The 25,518-nt window shown below is 42.4% G+C and overlaps 2 long non-coding RNA genes across 4 annotated transcripts in view; one reads left to right on the top strand and one right to left on the bottom strand.

Moving 5' to 3' along the window:
- Positions 1 to 20,041, top strand: part of LOC310825392 — a 74,994-nt gene extending 54,953 nt beyond the window's left edge. The window contains exons 3-4 of one of the 3 annotated variants that reach the window (XR_014555258.1): positions 18,553 to 18,704; positions 19,269 to 20,041. This is a non-coding gene — a long non-coding RNA (uncharacterized lncRNA). Of the gene's footprint in view, positions 1 to 8,614; positions 12,149 to 18,552; positions 18,918 to 19,268 lie in introns of those variants that run through there. The other 2 variants (XR_014555259.1, XR_014555260.1) reach the window with 2 other exon arrangements.
- Positions 20,042 to 20,066: 25 nt separating this feature from the next.
- LOC310825404 lies at positions 20,067 to 25,431 on the bottom strand. Its single transcript, XR_014555282.1, has 3 exons — positions 24,944 to 25,431; positions 24,256 to 24,904; positions 20,067 to 21,012 (listed from the first exon to the last, which is right to left on the bottom strand). It is a non-coding gene; the product is annotated as an uncharacterized lncRNA (long non-coding RNA).
- Positions 25,432 to 25,518: the final 87 nt, after the last annotated feature.

Raw genomic sequence — 25,518 nt, 5'->3', positions numbered from 1 at the left:
AAGAATTCGTTGCTTGGGTGATATTTTTGATGCATTAAGTAACCTAGAATCTTGGCTGACAAACACTTTTTTCCCAGTTAATGGTTTAAACAGCCAAGTAGACAGACCTCCTACTGTGTGCTCAAAAATTACTGGTGTGAGGAGAAAGCCAAATGCTCTGACTAGCTCTGGTGTACCTAATGTGAAAGAAATGTAATTAAGTTCCATCTTAATTAAGTTCACGATAACGCAGAGCTTGTAGAAAACAGGTTTTTGGGATGGATTCAATGTCGGTAGGAAGTTATCTCCCTTCTGGCAAAAACAGACATTTTTTACTATAATTTACATTTTTATTCTTTTTGTTAGCAGACTGAAATTTCCCAATTGCTGGGTTGGGCCTTTAATACTGCTTCCTAATTAGATTTGATTGCACTGGTCGGGCTTATGAATAGGTGCTGTGGACCAAAAACAATCCACACTCTATCCACACTCTATAGGTTGTATCCAACTAAGGTAGACCCATTGAAATGGATGAACCCATGCCCATCAATTCCAATGAGCTTACTCTGAGTAGAAGTAACACTGGATTCATTCCTGTGTCACTTTTTGGAAGAAAGTAGTTTCTGCAGCCTTAGGAAGACCTGGATGATGGCTGCTGGATCCTCTGCTCCAGGAAATGTTTCAGTCACCTCAGCAGGTACGAATGGTACAACTCTATCATTGACTGGAGTCCCTCAATCACCCTAAGAGGACTAAAAATAAGTGTCAACACTAGTTATTATATTTAACCATCAGTGAAAGCAGCCTCACCATACCAATCTTAATAGAAGCAGGCTGGTTCTATCATGAGCCATGTGGCTCGGATGGGCCAGGAGAAACAGAGGACGGTGCACACCCACACCTCCAGCACTTGCAGGGCACCCACCACCACCGTAGCAGCAAGCGGCTGGCTAGCAACGACTACCACCAATTCTCCTTCCTGTTTTCTCATCTGCATGCCACTAACAAAACACCCTGGGTGCTCCATGTCCCCCACTGAGGAAGGGGTCATACCTCAGGGCAAGGCATCGCAGACAGTGCTGCCAGAGAGTGGCTGCACTGCTGGGTGTTTACTGCAACAGCAGGCAAATGACTATTTAAAATTAAAACTTGGATGTTATCTGTATGCACCGTCACATCAACGCGCATCTAGAGGGAGTCATAATCCCCTTCTATGCTGTGTTGCTGGAGGTGCACATATGCATCCATTGGGCAATGGAGATAGCAATGCGCAACGAAAGAAAGAAAGAAAGAAAGAAAGAAAGAAAGAAAGAAAGAAAGAAAGGCTGTTATCCTAACAATCTGGATGTCAGGGAGCTTTGGACTGCTAATCTCTCAAAATTTAAATAAAACTTCATAAAGGGTCAGAAAACACCATATTTAATGCCTAAGCATACAGTCTTAAAACCAGTGTCTGGAGGCCAAGTATGAGATTCCCAAATAAGGAGACCATGTTAGGAACTGATGCAACTAGTTGGGCTCAAAGATTGTTTTCCAATGCTACACGACAAAGTCCTTGAGAGCCTGTTAAGCAACCTATTTGTGAAATGTCCCTGGATTATCTCAGGGCTCATAAATCTAATTTGGCCACCAAGGTTCCAAAACTGCTTTTACCCAGCAAAGGTAATTTCTATTTACCTCAGTGGAAGTCATTCCAGGCTCATGTTTCCCAATGAAATAAGGTAAAATGAAACCAGGGAGTGTCACACTCATTAATAAACGGTTTCTGATAGTCAGGAACCAGAGGAAGAAGTTAAGAACCACCTGACCATGGATCCAAGGTTGATACTCAGCTTGGGACCTAAGAACCCATCCATTTTGCCAGCTGAGTCCATATATTTTACTTGTTATTACCACATCATGGTGGCTGGAAGTGTATCAAGGCCCTCAAGGGACTGACTGATCCTGCCTGTGAAAATCACTCCACTCATATTAAGCCGGGTGACCTAGAAAAATGTATGCAGCAACCACAGTAAGAGTAGGTTTTATTTACCTTCTAAATGTGGTCAAAGCTCTTAAAGCTGAGGAAAATGTGCCAAAGTCTTACCAGGTCGCGGTGTGGCATAGTAGTTAGGGTGCTGGATTAGGATCTGAGAGACCAAGTTTCAAATCCCTACACAGCGTGAAGCTCATTGTGTGTCTTCAGACCGCTTTCTCTCTCTGTGTCTATTTTTTTTTATAGTAATTTTTATTAACAATTTTTTGTTTAAATCACAATGCCAATAAAACAATACAATATAACATCTTTTAACATAGATCTTTTCACTTCTTTGGACTCCCTCGCATCTCCCGCTCCTGCGTTCCTGTTTATAAAATTTTATTCAACAAATTTATCCCCTTATTTCTAATCTTAATATCTAATTTTCCAATGTTATATCTCTGATTTTGGCTATCATTTTATTCAGGTCTTAAAAGGTTTAAATATAACCTACATCTTCCAAGTTTTATCTTTTCTTAAATTTATCTTATCTTCATAGTTCACTTCATCTAACTCAATGGTGCCAAGTTGTTTATACTCTAGCATCCTTCTTAACCTTCATACAATTTGCAATATTTTTGTAAATAAATCTTGAATTTCTTCCAATCTTCTTCCACCGTCTCCTCTCCCAGGTCTCGGATTCTGCCAGTCATCTCAGCCAGTTCCATTTAGTCTATCAGTTGCATCTGCCATTCTTCCAGTGTGGGTAGGTCTTGTGTTTTCCAATGCTTGGCGACAAGTATCCTTGCTGCTGTTGTTGCGTAGATAAAAAATGTTCGGTCCTTCTTTAGCACATTCTGGCCGACAATACCCAAAAGGAAGGCCTCTGGTTTCTTAGGGAAGGTATACTTAAATACCTTTTTCAACTCATTATATATCATTTCCCAGAAAGCCTTCACTCTAGGGCAAGTCCACCAGAGGTGAAAGAATGTTCCTTCATTTTCTTTACACTTCCAACATTTGTTATCAGACAAGTGGTATATTTTTGCAAGTTTGACTGGGGTCATATACCATCTATATATCATTTTCATAACATTTTCTTTCAAAGCATTACATGCAGTAAACTTCAACCCAGTAGTCCACAACCTCTCCCAGTCCTCAAACATAATGTTGTATCCAATGTCCTGAGCCCACTTTATCATAGCCGATTTAACCGTTTCATCTTGTGTATTCCACTTCAACAGCAAGTTATACATTTTTGAAAGTACCTTAGTCTTAGGCTCTAACAGTTCCGTTTCTAACTTCGATTTTTCCACCTGGAATCCTAGCTTTTTATCATGTTTAAAAACTTCTTTAATCTGAGCATAATGTAACCAATCTCGCACTTTGTCTTTCATTTTCTCCTGACTCTGCAATTTCCAATTATCTCCATCTTTTTCTAATATTTCCCAATACTTCGGCCATTTGGCCTCCATATTGAGTCTTTTCCGGGCCTTAGCTTCCAATGGTGAAAGCCACCTTGGAGTTTTATTTTCCAATAAGTCTTTGTATTTTATCCAGACATTAAACACTGCTTTTCTGACAATATGGTTCTTGAAGGTCTTATTGATCTTAACCTTGTCATACCATAAATATGCATGCCACCCAAAAGCATTATTAAAACCTTCCAAATCTAGTACGTCAGTGTCCTCGAGAAGTAGCCAATCTTTTAGCCAGCAGAAAGCTGTGGCCTCATAATATAACTTTAAGTCTGGCAGGGCAAAGCCCCCTCTTTCTTTCGCATCAGTTAATATCTTAAACTTAATTCTGGGATTTTTGCCCTGCCAGACAAATTTAGAAATATCTCTCTGCCACTTCCGAAAGCACTCTGTTTTGTCCACAACTTGCAAAGTTTGAAACAAAAACAACATTTTTGGCAGTACATTCATCTTAATAGCAGCAATTCGGCCTAACAAGGAAAGTTTCAATCTTGTCCAACTTTCTAGATCTCTCTTAATTTCTGACCAACATTTCTCATAGTTGTCCTTAAATAAACTCAGATTTTTTGCTGTTATATTTACCCCAAGGTATTTTACTTTTTTAACCACATTTAACTCTGTCTCTTTCTGAAACCTTTCTGACTCTGTAACTGTCAAGTTTTTTTTCCAAAACCTTAGTTTTTTGCTTATTTAATTTAAATCCCGCCACCCGACCAAACTCTTGAATCAATTGTAGTACTCTTTTCGTACTAGATTCTGGCTCCGGTAATGTCAAAACCTAGAAAAATGTATGCAGCAACCACAGTAATTTTATTTACCTTCTAAATGTGGTCAAAGCTCTTAAAGCTGAGGAAAATGTGCCAAAGTCTTACCAGGTCACGGTGTGGCATAGTAGTTAGGGTGCTGGATTAGGATCTGAGAGACCAAGTTTCAAATCCCTACACAGCCGTGAAGCTCACTGTGTGTCTTCAGACCGCTTTCTCTCTGTGTGTCTAAACTAGCTGTCAGGCAGGTCTGGATTAAGACTTCTAGAGACCCTAAGCACTTAAAAGTTAATGAAGGCTGACAACAAAGCATGCCCATTTCCATACACCATGGAGAAAATGAATCAAGTCTGTCCTGACACATTATTTGTGCTGCTTTCAATGCTGTGATCTCTGGGTGCCTGGAACAATGAAGAAAAAACTCTCTGTTTGTCCTCCAACAGGTACACACTAGGAACTTATTCTGAACTTTGTTCACCTTTTCATTGCAGAGGACCAAGCATGTCCACCCAGTGAGAAGATAGCACAGGTCCATTCAGTGGTACATAATTGTATTTCCAGCATGGGTTTGGTTTTGGACATCTTTTTCCACCCCTGACATCAAGTGTTTGAGAGTACTGAATTGTAATATGTGTATCTTACTATTAAATGGAGTACCCAGAGTGATGTATAATTGCAGTCAGGATACTGAGGTAACTGCTGGGACTACAACAAAGAAGTATCTGGAATGCTCAGAGTATTATTATTATTATTATTATTTTACATTTAAAATGCAACACTAGCACCTGTTTTAAGCCGAGCCTTAGATGTGCTGCCAATAGTCCTTGGAGAAGGTTGTGTGTTGCCTGGAGCTCACACATGAGTTATCAACTGAAGATCTCCTCAGCATTAGTAGAAGGAAATGATTAGTCAAGGTGCATTCACAGCTGTTTTAGCAGTTTGCTTAACTGCCTGAGGATGAACAACAGCCTGAATCTCCACCCACTGCTGTGACTCTCAAGTCAATCATTCCAAGTAAAGGCTCTTCAAGTGCATTGCCAAATTTCCAACACTGTGTACAGGAAACAATGCCACACACCCGGGAGGTGCAAATGGGCAGCTTCCTGGTTATGATGAGCTGGACCTGACAAGTAAATATGGAACAATGAGGAACCATTCGTGTTGTGTCCTCTGCATGCAAAATGTGGAACCATTGGCCTATACTATGATTTATATAGTTGGTCAAATTTGCATCTCACCACCACCACCACCAAACCATTCTGTCAATGAGTTCATTGAGGTCTTCTGGCTTCACAGTGATCCTATAAGGTAAGTTCTCAGCTGAGACAAAGTGACTTACTCAAGCCTACCTGTTGAGCTTTATGGTTCAACAAGGGTCAAAAGGTGGGCATTCCGCCATCCAAGTCCAACACTCCAGCCACACTTCCTCTATAGGCAGAAATTAAATATTAGGAGCAATGAGGGACAGAGCACTGGGAACATCTTAGAATCATAGAGCTGGAAAGGGAAATGCGAGTTCATACAGTCCAAACACCCCTCCCTGCTCAATGCAGGATGCAACAATGGCGTCCTTGGCAGATGGCTGATCCTTGCTGAAATACTTGTAGCAGAGAGCCTATTCCACCAGCTCCTCGAGGCAGACTGCCCTATTGTCTTATATAATTAGGACATGTCTTCTAATGCTTATCTGCCCTCCTGCCATTTCTACCCATTGGTACTACCGAGACCTGAGCCAAACTTTCTAAGAAGGCACTTCCTCGAAACAAGAAAGCACTGTGCATGCATCTCCAAGTGAACTCAAGGTCAACAAAGAACCAGGCCTTGGCAGACAAAGTTGTCACTCGTATCCAAAAGTTCACCATGTGATAATGGAGAATATACAGATACTGCATTTATTTAAAATACATATGGGAAAATAGACACATATTTAACAAGAAAAACACTGGTCCTCTCCATGCTTTTTTTTTTTTTTTTGCAAGCCTCACCTGCCTGTTGTTCCTGAGTGAGAAAGTCTGTGTTTACTTTTCATTCCATTATCTAGAACTCCATTTCTAACGCAACACTGAAAAGGAAGTGCCATGAAATTTCTGTCTGGGTGGAAAAGGTGTGTGCTTCCTCCTTCCGCTTTGCTTCTATTAACCTATTTCTCATCTTTTCTGGCAGCTGTAATATGAGATTTTTATCAGCATCAGATAAAGGAAAAGGAGAAAGGTAGAAACAGCAATGTACCTTTACAGGTGTAAATAGGTAATTGCAAGGATGTTGAGCATTGAGAACTAGATCGTCTGGGTGCTCTCATTTCCTTTCAGCAACATAGACGAAAACGTAAATCATAAACTGCCTGTGAACTTTCTGCAAGGATTTAGCAGTTCAATGTTCAGGATCTAAGCACTGTGCAAAAGACTAACGGTTTACTGAACAGACAACGCTAAGCTATTGCTTTTTAAATTCCACCATAAAATTATTGAGGAGTGGTCCTAGAAAGTACAGGGAGGAAGGTCCTCATAGTTTCTAAAGATCAAAGTCAATTTGTATGCAGAAGTAACCAATTGAAATATGAAATGGAATTAATAAAATTCCCTTCTAAATTTAAAGTGCAGAAAATTGGGCCACGAATTGTTCATCTTGATGCAAGAGTTGAGATAACTTTCCTTTAGGAAAAGCTTTAGTTACAATGAGATCACATGTTCAAAATACTGCATTATATATCATTATTAAGAAAATATAAATTATCTACCTGCTTAATGTATCAGTTGTGATTTACTGTACTATCTAGAATGCAGCTGCATATGTACCATAGGTGTGTATGTATACGTTTGTGTGAAATGCAAATTTTGTTCATGTTGATACCATATTGTGATTCTAAAAAAAGAAAAGATGTAGAACACTCTCATTGTGTCAATGCAATGTGTGATTGGCAACTTACGTAGCTCTTCATAAAAAAAAAGGTTTCCCCCCCCCACCCTCTTTAAAGTAGCCAGCACTAGAATGATCTGCAGCCATAGGTACCTGATGTGTTAGAACAAGACGGGGTGGCCCAGCCTGTTTTGCCACCTGAGGTGAAACAGGAAGGTGCCTTCATGCCTCTGAAGTCCCCTCACCAAAGTCTCCCTTACCTGGGTCGCACAGCGTATTCTGGCGAGATCTCATGAGATCTTACAGAGCTTTTCGGAAGATATCTTTGAGCGCACAAGATCTCATGAGATTTCCACAAGGTGTCACAAGACAGCTTGTTGGAAACCACCACTGTTCCTCTGCCAGGAGCAAAGGTGGTGAGGCAAACATGGTGCCTATGGGGACATTGCCTCTTGAGGTTCTGCCTCAGCCCACATCCCTGATATCTCCCAGCTCTTTCAGGAAAGTCCACAGTCATCTTTCAGTTTCTAAAAGTACAGCTCTAATCAATTTTCTTTGTCACCTTCTCCAGTTTCAGGGAGATGAGAGTGAATCTGCTAACCGCTGTCTGGATGAGCTATTTGCTGACTGGGTTATGGGTGACATTTGCTTCCAAAGGCTTTGGGCAGGAGTTCAGTGTTTCTCTGTTGTGAACATAAGAAGCTGTTGAATGCCATTCAGCCTTCTAGCTCAGGATTGCCTCTTCTGACAGGCCGCAGCTCTGCAGGGTCTCAGGCAAATATCTTTGCCAGCCCTGATACCAGAGAGCCTTTTAAAACTGGAGATGCCAAGGAGTGATTCTGGAACAAAGCCATCGCTCAATGGTAGAGCAAATGATTTGCATGTGAAAAGTTCCAAGGTCAATCCCTGCTACCTCCAGGTAGGGTTGGCAAAAATTCCTGTACGAGCTTCTGCCAGGCAGAGTCAAAAACACTAAGTCGGATGGACCTCTGCTCAGAGTTGGAACAAGGTTGTGTTGCCATGACCTTCTGCATACAAAGTATGCAAGCTGCATCCTCTCTCTACACCAGCCCTATTGGGCTGATCATCCAAACCAAGGATTAATTTCTAAAGGCCTCTGCAGACTCTCAGGCAAGAGAGACCTGTGCCCGTCCCACAGCCTGATGGGGGATGGGGGATGGAAGAGGTACTGATATAGAATCAAGTTGCGCATGTGTAGTAAAGAGGCAGGGCAAACATGTCAGCTGAGCAGAGGTTAATATTTTTCAAACATACTTCCCGCACCAGGTGCACTAGAAAATGGTTAATTAAATAGCTGCAAACCAAGGGAACCTCACCACCTCTTTCCCTTCCATTGCTACCTACCTTGCAATGGAGGCTCCCTCCTGTTTAATCTTCCCTTGCTAGTCTCTCTCCCCCAGATACGCAGTGCTTTGCATATAAAGTACACGGAATGCACAGCTGCATCTACGGATGCAAGGAATGGGGCTGAGAGTCCTCCAAAAGGATCAGATTTAATCTGAGGAGCCAAATTCTGCATCATGTGCAAGCCATGAAATTATTCTGTGCTGACTTTTCAGCCCGTGTTGGGGAAGACGTATGGATCCAGAATTGGCCTCCACAGTTGCTTACAGATTCACTATTAAGACAGTGTTCATGGAAGACAATCTTACTTGGCTACAAGTGATCACCAAAGAAGAAGAAGAAGAAGAAGTGTCTGTGACACCTCTTCAATTTGTCCGTAAGATTATTGCCACCTAGCATTTTTATGGCAGGGTTCCTGTACATTTAACAGTCGTTCAACAGAAAGGGGTTACAATGGTGTAGCTTTCCCCATCAGTACATCATCTCCATACAAGATAATGATTCACCCCCAGGATGGAGAACCTTTGGGCTTCCAGATGTTGCTGGACTTCAGTTCCCATCATCCCTAGCTATGTTGGCTGGGGCTGATGGGAGAAACATCTAGAGGACCACAGGTCCCCCATCTCTGCTTTGGCTGCTGGTGCTCTCTGCATCATGCCACTGTTAAAGGGGACATTTAAAAGGCAGTGCTCCCCCCCCCCCAGAGTCCTCAAGCCCAAAACTGTTTAAATATGTACAGTGGTACCTCAGGTTAAGTACTTAATTCGTTCTGGAGGTCCGTACTTAACCTGAAACTGTTCTTAACCTGAAGCACCACTTTAGTTAATGGGGCCTCCTGCTGCTGCCGCACCACCAGAGCACGATTTCTGTTCTCATCCTGAAGCAAAGTTCTTAACCTGAGGTAATATTTCTGGGTTAGCGGAGTCTGTAACCTGAAGCGTATGTACGCTGAAGCATATGTAACCTGAGATACCTCTGTATAGATGAACTTTTACCTCAGATGCCATGTGATAAATGGATCCTTAATATTTGCCGTCTTAAGCAGATAACCGCAATATCTATTAAAATGTCACTCACAAATGTTCTAGCATGCCTGGAATCCAAGACAGTGAACTATTTAGAGTTTGCATATACAGTTTATACAGTGAGTTATATGTTTAATATAATGATCGTGTTCACTTCTCCTGATCACTCCCTCCAGTAAAGCTGTTTTATGGTACTCAGTTGTTTATATTCCAGATATGGGGATGACATATTATTCTTCAGAATTTTCAGGATATTTATTTTTCTACTTTTCAAGAGAAGACTTTATAATAAGTTTCATGGGCTTAATGTTTACAGCCCTGCCCACTTAAAGTCATATTAAATTAATAAAGTCTGGGAAACCGTTGAAGCTTTTCAAGTCCTCCTCAGTTAGCAAACAAGACTCAACAGTTTTAAAAGGGCCCACCGTGCACTCTTGTGCTTTTTCTGTCTCGCCTTAGGAAGAAGAACAGAGTTGTTAACACCTGTTCTCACCCAGCAGTTTGGCATTTGAAACTGACTGCACTGTGTTAAATTTAAGCTTGACTGTCAAAACCTTCCAGCATAATCACTTGCTTAACTGGGCCCCAATTCCCAAGTACAATAACGAATCTTTCTTGCTAGCAGACTTGATCGCTGAAGAACTGGAAGTATTTGCCTTCAGACTTTGTAAATTCTAGCGCATGTTAGCTGTGCATCTGTGGCTGTGATTATCAGATAATTCACCCAGCAGAAATCAGCAGGCTGGGATTGCAGCCCTCAAATGACAATTTCTCCCCAAATGTTTAAAAGATTCATTATTTGGGGTAGGTTAGGGTATTCTGAAAATGAATATGTAATATTCAAACCTTATATTTTTTACGGAGCTCCCGTTGCTCGGTCCCTGCTCCTGCCAACCTAAGCAGTTCGAAATCACGTCAAAGTGCAAGTAGATAAATAGGTACCGCTCCGGCGGGAAGGTAAACGGCGTTTCCATGCGCTGCTCTGGTTCGCCAGAAGCGGCTTAGTCATGCTGGCCACATGACCCGGAAGCTGTACGCCGGCTCCCTCGGCCAGTAAAGCGAGATGAGCGCCGCAACCCCAGAGTCGGCCATGACTGGACCTAACAGTCAGGGGTCCCTTTACCTTTATACTTCTTCTTAATTGTATTTCACTATTAATATACTTCTTCTTAATTGTATTTCAGTTCAACAATTACTTTGATAGAATTTACTTTGATAAAATACATATTTTGTTATTTGCAAATGGCTTTAGATACCTATTAGGCCCATAAATTACCATATAACACATATTCAACACAAAAAACAGTGACAATTTGTTGTTGACAAAGGATAGCTGGACATATAAAGGGCCCCATTACCTTCAGTAGCTTAGGGCCTCTTCAAACCTAAATCCAGCCCTGTTGGGGATAGCAGCTATTAAAATTAGAACTTGCAAACTGCAAATCCCTCATAGTCTTCTGGGTATGCCCAGTGCTCCTGCCAGCTAGCAAAGGAAATTTTGCTCTACATGTCCTTTCTGACTCTGCCAAAGCAGGACCAAAAATGTCTGTAGCAACATTTCAAATAGGTTGGGAGTTACTCTTTTTAATAAAAAGAAGAAGAAGAAACAGATGAGCTGCTGCATTCTCTTGAGGAGCAGTGTCCTGGCAAAGAACCAATCAGAACACATTGCACTCTGTCTTACCTCTTCCTCACTTGGCACCAAGAGGGCAAAATAATACATAAAGTCAGTTTTAAAAATAGTAGGTTTCTTACACAAGGTGACCTATTTACAAATACAGATAAATATAAAATGTTCATCATCATCATTTGGCCTATTCCTTCTTGATGTAACAAAGCTATATAAGAGCACAGAACATGCTGTCTCCATTTTAGCAAAGTGACTCAAATAAGAAAGCCACAAAAGAACAACGAAGAAGCGTGCAGTTAGATCCAAACAGCCTGCAGCAAGATAACTCTGAAAAGAGATTGCAATCAGTTTTGCTCGGGCTGTGGTAAACTGGAGAAGATGAAAGGAGGAAAACTGTTAAAGCAGAGATCAATGTAACTTGTGATACAAATGAAACAGGAGCCCCTGGCACCTTGAGACACAGGATATATCTTTGTCAATTGGGAACTACTAAACTCTACGTGAATCTGGACTTGTATATCCATGACATATATATTTAAATATACACCTTCCCTTTTCTCTCTCAACAATTCTTGAAAGGCATGAGACAAACTGTATCACGTAAGATGTTCTCCAGTAGCACAGTGGGTTAGTGAGTCTAGCTCTTAACCAGAAGGTTGGTGGTTCAAGCCCACCCAGGGATGGCTGTGGTCAAGATTCCAACTCTATGATTCCATTTGAAGCCTAGGTCTGGGTTTCCCAAACTGGTCCACAGCCTACTAATGGCCCTTGAGCTTCATTCAGCTGGTCTGCAGCATATCTGCAGATTTGCGGTTGAAAATGGGAGGCAGTATATTCATCACATTAAATAGTTATGCTGCTTTGAATTGTACTTTTATTGACTCCTTGTGCTCCAAAATCATCTCTGCTTTTGTGCTGTAAGCTACAAACAGAATTGCAACGGACTTTGCACACATTGGCTTCTTTGTGTGCAGACTTCCTGCTGTGTTCCGTGCACCATAGCTTGGGACAATTCCCACTCCTTCGCTTCCCCCTCTTTTCTTCCCCAATGCATTTCATTAGAGTGAAAAGAAAGAAAGAAAGAAAGAAAGAAAGAAAGAAAGAAAGAAAGAAAGAAAGAAAGGTCCATTGCTATTTTTCTAGAAAAAGAGGTGTCAGAACTCAACATAAACTCCTCCCTCATTCTATTAGAACAGCAATAGCACCCCTGAGAGGTGCCGGAACTGAGTGCCGGTAAGTTCCAGCTGAAAAAAAAGTCCTGGAAAGGTCTATAAACCAGGAACAGAGGAGGTCTACTTTTTCCATTGTTCCAGTCTGCCCTCTTCCACCCAATCCTGATTTGTTCAGCTCATTTGAAGTAGTTTTCTCCCTGCCAACTCTGATAGAGAAAGACAGCCAGAGAGACAAGAAGAAAATTGCAGTTTAAAGGAGTAATAACAAGTTGTTTTCCATCTAAGCACTGAAATCACCCATATAAGTACAGTATAGAATGCAAATGTGTAGTAGTACCTTGTTCATATAGATCAGTAGTAGGCAACCTCTGTCTCACAGGCCAATCTTGGCCTGCAATTGGTTCAGTTTGGTCTGTGAAGCCATTTCCCCAAGACATGGCATTGGGGAAGTTATTGATTCCAACTTCAATACAGTGGTACCTTGGGTTATGAACTTAATTCGTTCCTGAGGTCCGTTCTTAACCCGAAACCGTTCTTAACCTGAGGCACACTTTTGCTAATGGGGCCTCCTGCTGCCACCGCGCTGGTGGCAGCGCATAATTTCCATTCTCATCCTGGGGCAAAGTTCACAACCCAAGGTACTACTTCTGGGTCAGCGAAATTTGTAACCTGAAGTGTTTGTAACCCGAAGCATTTGTAACCCGAGGTACTGTTTGCACCTGCAAAAGTTTCAGAGTGGACATCCTACTTTGTTGCCAATTGGTGCATGTCCCATGACTTCCTATTGGAAGTCTGCATCTTTTCCTATCACAAATGCAAGAGTACCGCTTGTTGTGAAGCACCCCTTAAATCCAGCTTTTGCACCTGAGAAGGAAATTCTATTTTGGCCTGTACAGAACCTCGCCAAAAAAGTGAATTGCAACATTATTGATTGCTGGCGTTTTTCACTGTAAATCTTTGCCATCATCCCTTATCATCTGTATGTTTAATGTTTACAAAAGAGCATCAGACTTCTTCTGGAAGTTATACACCAAGATATAGTCATCTAAAATGCCACTCCTTCACGCCTTCCTTCCTTCCTTCCTTCCTTCTCTTCCCCACAATAACTAATCAAGTACAGTAGTTTCAATGATCTAAGGCTCCCACCTGAAGAGCCACAAAGATAAGTTCACCTCTCCCCAACACATACCTGGACAGCAGAATGATGATGCATTTTTAGAAGCCATTTCTCAGATTTACAAACCGTAGCTTTACAAACAAACAAACAAATAAGGGGGGAACCCACAAGGTAAGAATCAGGCCAAAGCAATTAAAGATGTACTGTTCAGCAAGCTTCTAGTTTATGTTCTCTTTAAAGCTCTACAGTGGATTATTTCACTAATATCTGGTTTCACTTACAGCGATACAAAACAAGCTTTAATTGCATGCACCTCAGTAGAGAAAGGAAGCGTCAACTGATCCAGAAATCCTCATTCTCACAGTAATCGGGTAACTGCCTTTGGAAATGGTACAATTTCTGCTGGCCAGGCTTCAGTTTTCACCTGAGAGGGGAAAGGCCTTTTGCAAGCAGTTTTTTAAACACACTTGAGTGACCTTCTGTGTATGCGGGTTTAATACTCTGTCCTTTAAGTTGTCAATTTGCTTTCCACTCAAGATATTGAGACTGCGGAGCCTTGAGACAAAATTTCCCAACAGTCACTGCTGTGGCCTTTATCTCTGACCTAAGGTGCTTTCCAGATGGCATGGCTGACCCTACCATTAGGCAGAGTGAGGCAATTGCCTTAGGTAGCAGCAGGGGCAGACATGCCACCTCCCCAAAGGCAGGAATGGGGGGCATCAGGCTTTGGGAAGGTGGTACAAGGCTCTGGCAGAATCCTAGAGCCCCCTACCTCCTTCCCAAAGGTGGGCAAGTGCTAACTAGGGTTTGGGAAGTAGGTGGGAAGGTGGCCCTTTGCCCCTTGTGCCTTGCCCCCCCCCCCTGTGCTGCCCTAAATCCACCTCCGGTAGCAGAAGGAGGGTGGGGCAGCAGGGGCAGCCTCCCACCCCTAGCTATTCCCCTCTGTTGGAGATGAGAGCTGGATGTGTGCCACAGACCTCTTCTGGCCTCATTTCTGATTGAGGAGCAGCCATAGCTCAGTACCTCTGGTTAAGAACTTAATTTGTTCTGGAGGTCCATTCTTAACCTGAAACTGTTCATAACCTGAAGCACCACTTTAGCTAATGGGGGCCTTGCGCTGCTACCGCGCCGCCAGAGCACGATTTCTGTTCTCCTCCTGAAGCAAAGTTCTTAACCTGAGATACTATTTCTGGGTTAGCGGAGTCTGTAACCTGAAACATCTGTAACCTGAAGCGTATGTAAGCCGAGTTACCACTGTGTTTCATGCACTTAACTTGCAGGGGGTCTGTGGTTCCATCCTTGGCATCTTCAGACAATGGAACTCAGGTAGCAAGTGATGTGAAACACACAGTAAAGAAGCTGCCTTATAGGAGTCAATCCATCAGTCCCTCTAACTCAGTATTGTCGACACTGACTGGCAGCAGCTCCCTAGAATTTCAGACAAGGGACAGTCCCAGCCCTACTTGGAATTGCTGAACATTGAACTTGGGACCTTCTGCATACTAAGCAGATACTATCCCACTAAGCTATGGCTCTTCATCATTAGAGTCTGAGGCTGCAGCTGACAGGAACAGGGCACTGGGGGTGAAGCTAGCTTGTGTGGCCTCCCTCTGTGCATTCTTGGCAAACATCTGAACAGAGCTAGAAACGCATTCCAAAGTATAGCGGAGATTATTTGAACACATATCTTCTGCATTCTGGTGTCCTTGTTTTCAGAGCAGAAGGAGTGTGCTGGGGGAACCCAGCTAGATGGGCGGGGTATATATTATTATTATTATTATTATTATTATTATTATTATTATTATTAATTTTATTTTTTTCAATTGGGGTTTAAACCACTTGTTACATTAAGTGAGTGAAATCAATTAACATGTGACAGCACCCCTGATTTTTGCATTTCAATACATTAGTTGCTTCCATGCAATTAACTTGCTATGTGAGAACATGATGATTCTCTGTCCTTCACTCATCTTTGCTGGTCCAAGCTGGTCCCCCAAAGAAATATGCAGCTAACCACTCTTGTTTCAGCTGCAACCCTTTGAGTTCAGTGAGGTTGTCTGGTATAATTGAGATGGGAGTTTGGTCCAAATAATCTCCATTCTACTATCACGGGCTTCAACATACTCAGCATTGCAACAGGATCTGCTCAAAGGGCAGAGTGCATGGAGTGCAAATTTTGTCCCTGCCAGATAAGCAGTCGTGAAATCAAGCCACCGCTTACTCAACAACTGTGAGAACAGTAGGAGAAAGCAGCTTAGGAAACTCTAGCCTTTCCTGCGATGATAACAGGGAACAGGTAATTCTCATTCTGCAAATGTGACTTTAGGGGCTCCAATAGTGGAACCTCAGTTTTCAATCGTCTCGGTAGTTGAACGTTTCAGCTTTCAAATGCTGAAAACCCAGAAGTAACTGCTCTGGTTTTCGAACGATTTTCAGAAGCCGAACGTGCAAAACAGCTTCCATATTGAGTTTCCCTATTGCAGTGGTGTCCAAACTTTTTTCAAAGAGGACCAGATTTGATGAAGTGAACATGCGTGAGAGCCGGCCTATACATAAATCCGGCACTGGGTCAAGAAAGCAGCTGCCCCTCTGCCATCGCCATCGCTGCAGCATCAACATCCCGAATGTGTACTGTAGTATTTATTTATTTAGCCACGCCCCCCGGCCAACCAGATTGTTCAACCCAAGGAGTGATGCAGCCGGGGACTCCCTAATGGCGCAGGGGCTAGCCGCGCCCCCTGCGCAGAGGGGAGAACTCATGACGAGCCCGCAAAAAGGAAATGGCTTTGGTGGGCAGGCACTCGGGGGCTGCAAGAGATTGCTTTTTCAAAATTGCCTGGGGGGCTATTTGAAACCAGCCCGGGGCCACAACTGGCCCCCTGGCTGGACTTTGGACATGCCTGCCCTATTGTCTTGAGGCTTCCGTACTGAGTTTTCGGTTTTCCAACATTTCAGAAAGCAAACTATCTACTGGAACAGATTACGTTTGAAAACCGAGGTTCAACTGTATTTCTCAAAGGAGATAATTTTTTTTTTTTAGCCTTGGATACACTACATGCAGAAGATCTAAAGGCATTTTCACAAGTGTCATTCATAAGTATCCACAATGCACAAAAGCAGCAGGGACTGCAGGTAAACCGAGAGGAATCCCATCCCCTGCAATTCTAAGGTGTATCGTTAACTGAGAGCCTCATGTCCCTTTAACAATGTTTCATCAATTAACTATTGCAAGAGTTGTGCCATATTGCTCCACAGGGACAAAAGTAAATGTAACCCATGTGTAATTGCTGCAAGAAAACTTGCACCTTCATTGTCTTAGTAGAAAACCAAATTGAACAGGGAGTAGGAGGTAGAGCAGTAACCAAAGGCACCTGAAGGCTGCAATCCTACACTCACAACCCTGGGACGATATTTGAGTAGACCCATGCAGGATTGAACTAGAAACCACAATTAGTATGCTGGCACATACTGAGGAGCATATAATGGATTGAATGTTATTTATTTCATTGGTAATGCTGGTTACTTTTAATTATTGATCATTTATTACGTTTCTATCGTGTCTTCAACCACAAAACTCAAGGTGACACACATGGTATTCCCAGGTGGTCTCCCATCCAGAAATTGACCAAAGCCAGGTTACAGCAAGGTACTTACTCATGTTATCTTCAGGCAATATATATATACTCAATTCAGGCATCCCAGTTGTTGGTGAGTGCTTGTGCTTGAGGCAAGGTTCGTGCTAAGGTTCTGGGAGGAGAAAGTCTTGGCACATGCTCACGTTCCTGTGTCTCCTCAGAAGAACCATTTTATATTTATGAATTTGTTTCTTAATACATGTATATCCCACCTATCCCTCAAGGAGCCTGATGTAGCAATAGCATGTGTGGTTCTCTCCCCCTTATGTTCTCCTCATAAGTGAGGAGGCAGGTTGTGCTGAGAGTCACCCAGTGAGCTTTGTGGCAGAATGAGGATTTGAACCCTGATCTTCCATGCCCTGGTTAGACATGCTAACCACATACCGCTCATTGGTTTTGCAAACGCTTTGTAAAGTGCTTCTCTGTAGCACAAACCACCCCTTCTCCATTTCCTATCAAGGGAGTCCACCTGAGAGTGCCATTATTATATACCTTTAGGCACCAGGCCAAAACTTTCCTTTATGACCAGGCCTTTGGCCTTTAACTGTCTGAGACATTTTAGAAGTGGGTGGGGTGTTTTTAATAATGTGTTTCTCTTTCCTCTTGGTTTTAATATATCTGACTGGGGTTTATTGTCTGTTTGGTTCTAAGTTGCTTTGGGTGGCCCCGGGCAAGATAAAGTGAATGAGAAATTCAATTTAAAAAAAAAAATCAAATAAATAAATGTGCCAGGGCTGAGGTGTTTTGGTCACAGGCTGTAAGAGTGTGGAATGACTGCTGTTGCACACATATCCCATTTGTGGGCTTCCTACAGGCATCTGCTTGGCCACTGTGAGAACAGGTTGCTGGACTAGATAAACCTATGGCCTGATCCAACAAGGTTTCTGTGATGTTAATGTGGCATTTGCGCTGTTTCTCTGCCCATGACTCTACCCTGTCAGTTTTTCTGCTGGCAGGGTGTTCCAGCAGTATATTTGGTTTAAAGGCACCACCAGGGGTGCAGTGTGTGTGTGTGTGTGTGTGTGTGTGTGTGTGTGTGTGTGTGTGTAAACTATTGTTGTGTATTCTAACATCAGAATAATCTACAAGCAAAACATCCAGTTCTTTGCAATGAAAACCCACCTCAGGGGAAACTGAACACCACTCAGCACAGGCAGAGTCTTGTTTTAAAGGCATATTGTCTCTGGAATGTATTCCTACAAGACCTTGCCCTGGAAAAACAACAGGTTTGAAGCAGAAAATCTTGTTCTTGCAAAGACAAATGCTTAACATGGTGATGATAGCCATGCTGTGAGGTGCTGGCATCTCGTAGAGATAGTGTCTACCAATAACACTTTTTTGGGGGTGAGGGGGAATAACACCTCAGGGTGTTTTGACAAGCAAACACAGCTCAGGGGATAGGGTTACACCCCTGTTTTCCATAAACAGTCCCATTCCAGATGGGGAGACAGACTTATTTATTTTTTAGAAATAGAAAGAGATGTGGACAGTCCTAATCATGCTGCAGTATAAACATTAAACATAATTTGGTCTCAACAAAGAAGAAGGCTGAATAGTATTTTAATGTTTTCCAGGATGGAAAAAAAGAGTGAATAAGATTCAGCACCATGATGTTTCTACTACATGCCCTTTCTGCACACTAGGATTTCTGTAGTCCATTCCTATCTTCTTAATGCTTGTCACACCATCACTTCCGTAGCCAGAAGCAGATTCCATATCTGATCAGGTATTGGTTGTGAAAGTGGGAAGCTGCTACCTGATACGTTGAATGAATTCTGTGTTTTACCATCATGGTGTAGTTTTCAGATGAAAGTGACCATAACTGTTTCGTACAATGATGCAGAATAATTACATAACAGGGAAGTTTGGTAAATTGTCTCTATTTCTAATTTATTATATTAAAACTAATGGCTTGGAAACCCAGCCAGATGGGTGGGGTATAAATTATTATTATTATTATTATTATTATGCTTGGGAGTAGACACATTTTAATTTATGTGTCTTGCCAATGGGCTGCAGCATACACTGTTACTTAGCTTTAATGTAATTGGAAAAAATACATTTAGCATGCAAAGGAAACTTATGGTAAACATAAGTGTGACAAAAAATAGACAAGAATATGTGAAACGCACAATAAGCATAAAATGGCTGTGTGAAATTGATTTGTTGATCTCTGTTACTTGATGGATTCTAAACCAGCAGAAACAGTCCTGAGAATATTAAATATAGTTCTCTTTGCAAGAAACTGCTTTCATTTTCTCTCTCTCTCATTACAACTTTAACTTTGCAGGCAGGGGTCTAGTGAACTGATGCTGATTCTAAACACTTGGCACAGAATTTATGAGTCCTTGAAAATGAGCCGGACTCCCAAGTGGTATGTTTCAGAGTGAAGTGCCACAAACCAACTGTACTTGAGACCTAAAATTGACAGCAAACTTCAGCTTCAGTTTTGACACACCAGAAGCAAACATTTTCCTATGAAAGTCCATGTTTTTAGAATTAAACTCATTGCCTTCTATGATCTGCCACATTTTTGCTGCCATTCAACAAGTATTGCATAGGTAATCTTGTAAAGAGGGCTTAAGACATGCACCTGTGGATTCAATCCTAATGACATTTAACAAGGAGTTAACTCCACGATATTCAGTAGGACTTACTTTTGGGTAGGCAAGCTTAGGATTGCAGCATCTGTTAACTCGTAAGGCATAAAATGAACATTTTGTGTGTACTGTATTCTGAATTGATTATTGCTTGGAATCCAGGCACTGGATAAATTTCAAGAATAGCATATGACAGAAATGCAAGGTCAAAGGCAGAAAAGGTGCCACGGAGATGTTACTGCATATCCAAAACATGGACTGTTTATTATACAGAAGTTGCACCACATTCTATTTTACATCACTTGGAGTATGGACAAACAGCCTGGGATCTAGTTTCTGTCACTGGAGAACATTTACATGTACATTCATCACTGTCAGGACAGGAGATGACTGGACGCTACAACCTCATGGCAGTCATACATACATAATGAAAGTTAGGGTACCAGGATTTCAAACCAGGACGACCCAGGACAACCCATATATATATATATACATACATACATATATATATATATGCCCTACAGGTTAGGTTTCCAGTACACTTGAAGAAGCAAGCTAATCTATCTGCACATTAAAACTTTTAACAAATGCAACAACTTCGCTTATCCTTAGCTCTCTCTTGCACACAAATATGCAACGAATTGCTTGGCTAAGAGCCAAAAAAGCATGGTTGCTTCTTGTTTTGAAATGACAGCAAAATTAGATTTGCAGCATAAGTCTTGGCTCCAGTACAAATGTGCCTAGGAGAACCATCCATGGGGGTGGGGAGAGAGAGAACCATAAGAGAGATGCTAACATCTGTCATGGAGCACTGAAAACAGTAGTATTTGTCTTCAGTTTGTAAAAGTTATTGCCATTGCATGCATCTGAAACATGCCCAGAGAGGGACTTTCCCAGGTTCCTAGAAGAATGCAGGGAGCTGTAATAGGAGAGACAAAAGGAACTGCTGCTTTTTAGGATCTTCCCTCCAGACAGTTATCCTTTTTATCTGCTACTTTCATCATTCCTACTTGCTCCTGCTAGCCAAAACAGACATTCTGGACAAGCCTCAGATATAGGAATGATTTCCAAAGACGCCTTTGGCTGGTGTGGCATTATTACTCCGGTGCCAGGAAGGGCAATGTGATCATATAACGGGAAATGCAATATAAAAAGTTAAAACAGAAAGGTAGAGGTAAACTCAGTCTTCATAGGACATTCCTGCACACACTTCAGTGGGGACCTCCATTTATGACCACTGTCTGAGCAGATCATATTCTGAAAGTTTTGCTCTGATTAATTCTGTAGGGATGTGGGTCAGGATGTAAGAGTAATCAGACATCCCTTTTGTTTGGTTACTATTTATCTTGTGTTGCAACTCAAACACAGAATATTCCATTTCTATTAATCACATAGGCTACCTCCAATAGAGCTAGTTAATAGTGCATTAATAAACTGTATTTAGTTATGCTGCTTCTCTTTCATGGATCACTACCTTGCCATGGTGAAGGGGCTTGAATAACTCAGAGACACTATGAGCTATGCCGTGCAGGGCCACCCAAGATGGACAGGTCATAGTGGAGAGTTTTGACCAAATGTGATCCACCTGGAGCAGGAACCGGCAAGCCACTCCAGTATCCCTGCCAAGAAAACTCCATGGACAAAGGCAACAGGTATATAAAAGTTATGACACTGGAAGATGAGCCCCTCAGGTCGGAAAGCGTCCAACATGCTACTGAGGAAGAGCGGAGGACAAGTACAAGTAGATCCAGAGCTGATGAAGCGGATGGGCCAAAGCCGAAAGGACACTCAGTTGCGGATATGCCTGGAAGCGAAAGGAAAGTCCAATGCTGTAAAGAAAAATATTGCATAGGAACCTGGAATGTAAGAACCATGAACCTGGATAAGTTGGATGTGGTCAAAAATGAGATGGCAAGAATAAATATTGACATCCTGGGCATCAGTGAACTAAAATGGACGGGAATGGGCGAATTCAGTTTGGATGACCATCATATCTACTACTGTGGGCAAGAATCCCGTAAAAGAAATGGAGTGGCCCTCATAGTCAACAAAAGAGTGGTGAAAGCTGTACTGGGATGCAATCTCAAAAATGATAGAATGATCTCAATACGAATCCAAGGCAGACCTTTTAACATCACAGTAATCCAAGTTTATGCACCAACCACTGGTGCTGAAGAAACTGAAATTGACCAATTCTATGAAGACTTACAACACCTTATAGAAATGACACCAAAGAAGGATGTTCTTCTCATTATAGGGGATTGGAATGCTAAAGTAGGGAGTCAAGAGATAAAAGGAACAACTGGCAAGTTTGGCCTTGGAATTCAAAACGAAGCAGGGCAAAGGCTAATAGAGTTCTGCCAAGAGAACAAGCTGGTCATCACAAACACTCTTTTCCAACAACACAAGAGACGACTCTACACATGGACATCACCAGATGGGCAGCATCAAAACCAGATTGATTATATTCTCTGCAGCCAAAGATGGAGAAGCTCTATACAGTCAGCAAAAACAAGACCTGGAGCTGACTGTGGCTCAGATCATCAGCTTCTTATAGCAAAATTCAAGCTTAAACTGAAGAAAGTAGGAAAAACCACTGGGCCGGTAAGATACAATCTAAGTCAAATCCCTTATGAATATAAGGTGGAAGTGAGGAACAGGTTTAAGGATTTAGATTTGGTGGACAGAGTGCCTGAAGAACTATGGATGGAGGCTCGTAACATTATACAGGAGGCAGCAACTAAAACCATCCCAGTGAAAAGGAAATGCAAGAAAGCAAAGTGGCTGTCCAACGAGGCCTTACAAATAGCGGGAGAGAGAAGGCAAGCAAAATGTGAGGGAGATAGTGAAAGATACAGGAAATGGAATGCAGAATTCCAAAAAATAGCAAGAAGAGACAAGAAGGCCTTCTTAAACGAGCAATGCAAAGAAATAGAGGAAAACAATAGAATGGGAAAAACCAGACATCTGTTCAAGAAAATTGGAGATATGAAAGGAACATTTCGTACAAAGATTACCATAATAAAAGACAAAAGTGGAAAGGACCTAACAGAAGCAGAAGACATCAAGAAGAGGTGGCAAGAATACACAGAGGAGTTATACCAGAAAGAAATGGATGTCTCGTACACCCCAGGTAGTGTGGTTGCTGACCTTGAGCCAGACATCCTGGAGAGTGAAGTCAAATGGGCCTTAGAAAGCACTGCTAATAACAAGGCCAGTGGAAGTGATGATATTCCAGCTGAACTATTTAAAATTTTAAACGATGATGCTGTCAAGGTGCTACACTCAATATGCCAGCAAATTTGGAAAATGCAGCAGTGGCCAGAGGATTGGAGAAGATCAGTCTACATCCCAATCCCTAAGAAGGGCAGTGCCAAAGAATGCTCCAACTACCGCACAATTGCACTTATTTCACATGCTAGCAAGGTTATGCTTAAAATTCTACAAGGCAGGCTTAAGCAGTATGTGGACCAAGAACTCCCAGAAGTGCAAGCTGGATTTCGAAGGGGCAGAGGAACCAGAGACCAAATTGCAAACATGCGCTGGATTATGGAGAAAGCTAGAGAGTTCCAGAAAGACATCTACTTCTGCTTCATTGACTATGCAAAAGCCTTTGACTGTGTCGACCACAGCAAACTATGGCAAGTTCTTAAAGAAATGGGAGTGCCTGATCACCTCATCTGTCTCCTGAGAAATCTCTATGTGGGACAAGAAGCTAGTTAGAACTGGATATGGAACAACTGATTGGTTCAAAATTGGGAAAGGAGTACGACAAGGCTGTATATTGTCTCCCTGGTTATTTAACTTACTGTACATGCAGAATTCATCATGCGAAAGGCTGGGCTGGATGAATCCCAAGCCGGAATTAAGATCGCTGAAAGAAATATCAACAACCTCAGATATGCAGATGACACAACCTTGATGGCAGAAAGTGAGGAGGAATTAAAGAACCTTTTAATGAGGGTGAAAGAGGAGAGCGCAAAATATGGTCTGAAGCTCAACATCAAAAAAACGAAGATCATAGCCACTGGTCCTATCACCTCCTGGCAAATAGAAGGGGAAGAAATGGAGGCAGTGAGAGATTTTACTTTTTTGGGCTCCATGATAACTGCAGATGGAGACAGCAGTCACGAAATTAAAAGACGCCTGCTCCTTGGCAGAAAGGCGATGGCAAACCTAGACAGCATCTTAAAAAGCAGAGACATCACCTTTCCAACAAAGGTCCGTATAGTTAAAGCCATGGTTTTCCCAGTAGTGATGTATGGAAGGGAGAGCTGGACCATCAAGAAGGCTGATCGCTGAAGAATTGATGCTTTTGAATTATGGTGCTGGAGGAGACTCTTGAGAGTACCATGGGCTGCAAGAAGATCAAACGTATCCATTCTTAAGGAAATCAGCCCTGAGTGCTCACTGGAAGGACAGATCGTGAAGTTGAGGCTCCAATACTTTGGCCACCTCATGAGGAGAGAAGACTCCCTGGAAAAGACCCTGATGTTGGGAAAGATGGAGGGCACAAGGAGAAGGGGACGACAGAGGACGAGATGGTTGGACAGTGTTCTCAAAGCTACAAACATGAGCCTGACCAAACTGGAAGGCAGTGGAAGACAGGAGTGCCTGGCATGCTCTGGTCCATGGGGTCATGAAGAGTCGGACACGACTAAACGACTAAACAACAACAAGTTATGCTGCTTATTCCATCAGTGATGCAGCAATAACGTGAAATACATGCTAAACACCATGGGCTGTATGTAATGCTAGCCCTCAGAGCAGGCCTATTAATATTAAAGGACATGACTTAGATCTATTAATTTCAATTCTGAGTAAAACTTATTTGGAGACAACCTTGTATTTCTTTAGGTGACCACTTAAGATAAGGCAAGATTTTTTAAAAAAAGAAATACATCTGTAAATGTTTAATCTTCGTATCTTCAGACTCTATTGGGGTGGGGGGAAAGGCAGCCTGTTGATAGTACACTCAGATAAATGTTGCTTCACTTGTAATCTTAGCTAAAACTTGCAGGCTATCGATATTTGTTTTGACCATAAAGGCTTTTGAACCCTCATGACATCATAATTCCAGTATGGAAATACTGGGCTATGTGTATTACTTCAAAATATAATGGAACCATGTCCAGAATTTATCAGGCATTTATTGGGAGAACCCAAGGGCTAAGTGTACTTTTGCACTCCACTGCTGCTGTGTTCCATGTGAAGTTCAGGGTTGGTATATTAATGCGAGATCTTTGGTAGGAGTCCCCATATCCTAGTTTTGCTTGACTGCAACGGTCCAGAATTTCACATTGCAGTTCAGCCTTGAAATTTTCAACTATTTTGCATCACCAGCTCAGAAACCAGTCTAGTACACTGCGGGTGTAGCACTAATATTCAGGGGGATACTCCCAGCGCCTGGGCACCTGTTTTCTCCCTCTTGCTCAACTGACACAATGAGGCACTCGGAGTACCGAGTGGATCTAAGGAAATGGAGGCCACTCATATTCCTTGGAGTTTCCATTCATTGAGAAACTGAAGGATCCGATATGGGAGATGCGCACCACTCTGTAATCCTATACCTAAAGGAAGAGCCCTCCTGAGAGGTGCCTGTACACAGCTCGGGCGGCTGCCATCTGGAGTGAACTGGATCGAGCCTTGTCCGTGCGCACTCCCTAAACTATGAAATTCTTGTCAATGCTTGCGCGAGTTTAAACTAGTCATCACTACAAATATGGCATGTTGGGGGGGGGCAACTCTCACTGAAAAGAAAGGGAGGCGCTTTTCCCGCTTCCAAATTGCAAATTGCAGGAGATTCTAGCTATTGCGCGAGGGAAGTAAGGCAGCCAGCCGCCCCGGGACCAGCTAGGCCCTCCTCCTTTCACGTCAGGCTGAGGGGATCGGGGCCGAGGAGGCTGCCTCGCCTTAGGGCACCCCCCTCCCCCCCAAGAT

Source organism: Podarcis gaigeae (genome assembly GCF_964106915.1).
Source record: "Podarcis gaigeae genome assembly, chromosome: 10".
In the NCBI taxonomy this organism is placed as follows: Eukaryota; Metazoa; Chordata; class Lepidosauria; order Squamata; family Lacertidae; genus Podarcis; species Podarcis gaigeae.
The sequence above is the reverse complement of the archived record's forward strand: the minus strand, read 5'-3'. Positions and strand labels throughout refer to the sequence as shown.